Source organism: Anneissia japonica, unplaced genomic scaffold (genome assembly GCF_011630105.1).
Source record: "Anneissia japonica isolate Jap-2015-1 unplaced genomic scaffold, ASM1163010v1 scaffold1889_len2455224_cov183, whole genome shotgun sequence".
Taxonomy (NCBI): Eukaryota; Metazoa; Echinodermata; class Crinoidea; order Comatulida; family Comatulidae; genus Anneissia; species Anneissia japonica.
In genome coordinates this window covers 936,797-941,191 of record NW_022752980.1, presented here as the reverse complement: position 1 = coordinate 941,191, position 4,395 = coordinate 936,797, and the positions used below count along the sequence as shown (strand labels likewise).

The window sequence follows — 4,395 nt, the reverse complement described above, 5'->3', positions numbered from 1 at the left end:
TATATGAAATGGCTGCAAAAGTTATTTTGAATCTTGAATCTTGGCTATGATTATATTATGAAAAAAAATACATCAAACAACAACAACATCAACAACTATTCAAAGTTATTCTTGTTTCCATTTTAATATTTTCATATAACTAAAGTAAAAATTCCGACAAATTAATTACAAGTAATAAGTAGTAAGTAGGTAACTGAGTAATACAAATATTTTTATTATACGTTTATAATTAACTTTAATTGATTTAGGCTACTTTCCATAGTTAATGGTAATCGCAATCACTGCTGTGTTCTGTTCCGTTCTCTTTAGCAATTTTTTTTTTTCTGATGTTTAGACTTCGTTTAATACACAGTTAAAGAAAAGATTTATATTTCAAAATGTTCTGCTGCAATTATTACAGTGTGCTTTAGAAATAAGATTACGTACATTCTTTCATTAAATTTCGATTTCATATTTTTATCTCATTCCTTTATATGTTGTTTTACATATTTGAATTAATCTAATATTTTAATAATAACCGATAATATAATAATATTAATGTGAACTTTTTTTCTTGGTCCTTCTTTTCTTAATGGGGTACTCCCGGCTGCATCAGGCTGCTGTTTTTTTGCGTATTATGGTTGACATTACAAGATGGATGAACAAGTTTGTTTGTCATTCGTTATTTTCAACAGTTTCTGAAAAAATAAACGGTATAAATTATTATTATTATTATTATTATTATTATTATTATTATTATTATTATTATTATTATTATAAATTATTTATCACTAGGCAACAAAAATGAGGAACACTACCCTGTGGCAAGATATATACATCCCGTCGACATACTAATTACTGTCAACAAACATCAACAGCCATTATTTATGGTAGGCCTATAATAAAACAAATTGCATATTCCTACAATTATCCCAATAATAATAATAATAACTTTAAATCATTTTATAATGATCATTTCAACTTCCCGATGCAGAGTTTTTGCCACTAAAAAGTAGCCTATGAATGTCAATCATCATGCTTTTTTTATTTTGCGTCATTTGTACCTAATGAAGAATTTTTGCTACTTTGAACACAATGGGTAAAGGTGTTAATTCGCCCAATTCGCATAAGTAATAAACAAAAGGGACATAATTTATTAGAATAAACAGCAGAGGAAATAAAGTCGACCTTATTGTTGTCTATGGGATAAAGACGATCTTATTGTCGTCAACGGTCTATTGTTAAATGCGTCATCAGTGTTAGTTAATGAGTTACGCCTTTTGGCAGCACACCGAAACACCCAAAAGTCTGTAAAATTAAATTAATGTTTTATTAAATATTTAACTTATTTCTGTCGGTCAAAGGTATATATTCCTGAGCAAAAAGTCATTATCTATCCTAAATACTAATCATATATACACTCGGGCGTTGAAAAACATTGTCGGGCGGTCTCGGGCGGTGTTTAGTAGGACTGGTTATGGACATTTATAATGTATCTAAGTTAAATTAATTTACTGTAAACTAAAATCAAAATCAAAATCATTCAAAATCTCTCTTCTCAGTTTGAACTAAAAACATAATACCTTTATTAAAATCAGTGAAGTCAGATATTTTAAGTACATTGTTGGTAAAGTAGTCGTTGTGTGCGCAAGTCTATAAATATTTGAAATAGATCAAATATTATTGGCCTACAAAAACCTAATAAAATCCACTGGTTTTTTCCCGCAAACTATGGCAGTATAATGCCCTGAATTGTTTTGATTATCAACATATAAATGCATACTAATGTACATTCGTTTGTTTCAAATAGATAAAACGAAATATATGAATCTTAGACATTATTGTATCTGCCCCTCAGGGAGCAGTAGATAGATTCTATGTTGTCGTGCAACAGTTGACCTTTCTTATTCCGGTGGCGGTCATGTGTAGGTGGATATCTTATGTGTGGTTCGTATCAGGAACAGTTGTCCTGGTAACAGGATAAGGATATCACTGTCACTGTAATGTATCTATTAACAGGAAATACCATGGTGTACTCTACTGTATACATTGAATAGGCAATTATACATGACAGTATTATCAACACCCCCACTTACTCTCATGATGTGAGACCATTAAATCATTAATCATTTTCCACATCATCGTTACTATAAAATTAGGCTGTAGACACGCGCTCCCGCTGGGAGCCTATTTTTATATTAACTAGGCCTACATTAAAGAGGCCTACATTAAAGAGACCACACACTTTACAGCATAATTGGATTTCAAACCATCAAGTAGAAAAATTGTGTCCTTCTTGTCAATTGACAAACGTAGGACACAATTTTTAAATTACAATTTAAACAACTTCTGAACAACTGTAAGTCTTACCACAAATTCCATAGCAAGACAAAAGGATAGTAATGGTGGATCCAGGAATTTGAAATAGAGGGGGCCCAGAGAAAGAATTTCACAGATGGAGGGTCTTGCATACCTACTATAGCCCCACACCGTAGATGGGGCTGAGGTAAGGAAATTTATGATTATGGCACCTCTAGAGGAGGAAATCACACTACTAAAACTCAAAATTTTAGTAGAGAATTTTCTTTTTCTCTCAATTTTTTTTTTTTTTTTTTTTAATTTTTTTTAAATGTAGGGGTCCCCGGGCAAGGTGAGCCCCCATTGAATCTGCCTATGGATAGTAAGGACTTTACACTGGTATTTGTGTCCCTCAACGTGTCATTGGGAGTTTGGTCTAATAATAGTAGTAATAATAATAATAATAATAGCTGTCTCTTATACACATCTAGATGTGTACACTTACTCTCATGATGTGAGACCATTAAATCATTAATCATTTTCCACATCATCGTTTCTATAAAATTAGGCTGTAGACACGCGCTCCCGCTGGGAGCCTATTTTTATATTAACTAGGCCTACATTAAGGAGACCACACACTTTACAGCATAATTGGATTTCAAACCATCAAGTAGAAAAATTGTGTCCTTCTTGTCAATTGACAAACGTAGGACACAATTTTTAAATTACAATTTAAACAACTTCTGAACAACTGTAAGCCTTACCACAAATTCCATAGCAAGACTAAAGGATAGCAATGGTGGATCCAGGAATTTGAAATAGAGGGGGCCCAGAGAAAGAATTTCACAGATGGAGGGTCTTGCATACCTACTATAGCCCCACACCGTAGATGGGGCTGAGGTAAGGAAATTTATGATTATGGCACCTCTAGAGGAGGAAATCACACTACTAAAACTCAAAATTTTAGTAGAGAATTTTCTTTTTCTCTCAATTTTTTTTTTTTTTTTTTTTAAATTTTTTTTAAATGTAGGGGTCCCCGGGCAAGGTGAGCCCCCATTGAATCTGCCTATGGATAGTAAGGACTTTACACTGGTATTTGTGTCCCTCAACGTGTCATTGGGAGTTTGGTCTACATAATTTTAATTATGTAACATGTACAAGCTCTTACACTATATTTCTTTACCTTATGGATATCTAATCCAAAGTCAAACCCTTTTTGAGCAGACCTTCATGCGTGAAGCAGAAATACCATGTCCCATTGGGAACTCCGTCGGTTCTCCTCTCTTGCGAGAATCTTCCATTTTTGTACGTCCTCTCTTTTCTAGCCCGTTCATCTCTTGCTTTTTCGTCGTTCCAATACGAACACAGTTCCTCATTTTCGTAAGAGCCTGTTTTGATATCATCAAGATAACCTGCTATGAGATCGTAGGCAATTTTTGCAGCTCCGGTCATTGCCAATGAAGTTAGAGCCATTCTAAAATTTTAGAACAAATAAATCAGTTTCACATTCCAACTGCGCATGTGCACAATGACATTGATCACAGCCCCTTGAATACAAATTACTGGGAGTGTACACGGAAGATACAGTGGTAGAATCTGGTAGTGTTTCCTTACCTTTTGTTGTCAGACATTGCACAATAGAAGTTATTCAAAGGTTACCCGCTATACTAGCGGATGGATACTATTAGTTATGGATGGCTTTGTAAAGTAACCAACATACAGAAAAGATAACATATTCAGTTGCAATTCAAATATTGCAAATTATAATAATAATAATAATATTAATAATAATAATAATAATAATAATAATAATAATAGTAATAATAATAATAATAATAATAATAGTAATAATAATAATAATAGTAATAATAATAATAATAATAATAGTAATAATAATAATAATAATAATAATAATAGTAATACTAATAATAATAATAATATAATAATAATAATAATAGTAATAATAATAATAGTAATAATAATAATAATAATAATAATAATAATAATAATAATAGTAATCATAATAATAATAATAATAAAAATAATAGTAATAATCATAATAATAATAATAATAGTAATCATAATAATAATAATAGTAATAATAATAATAATAATAGT

The 4,395-nt window shown here is 31.1% G+C and overlaps 1 long non-coding RNA gene across 1 annotated transcript; it reads right to left on the bottom strand.

Moving 5' to 3' along the window:
* Positions 1-312: 312 nt before the first annotated feature.
* LOC117122574 lies at positions 313-3,777 on the bottom strand. Its single transcript, XR_004447726.1, has 2 exons — positions 3,461-3,777; positions 313-677 (listed from the first exon to the last, which is right to left on the bottom strand). It is a non-coding gene; the product is annotated as an uncharacterized LOC117122574 (long non-coding RNA).
* Positions 3,778-4,395: the final 618 nt, after the last annotated feature.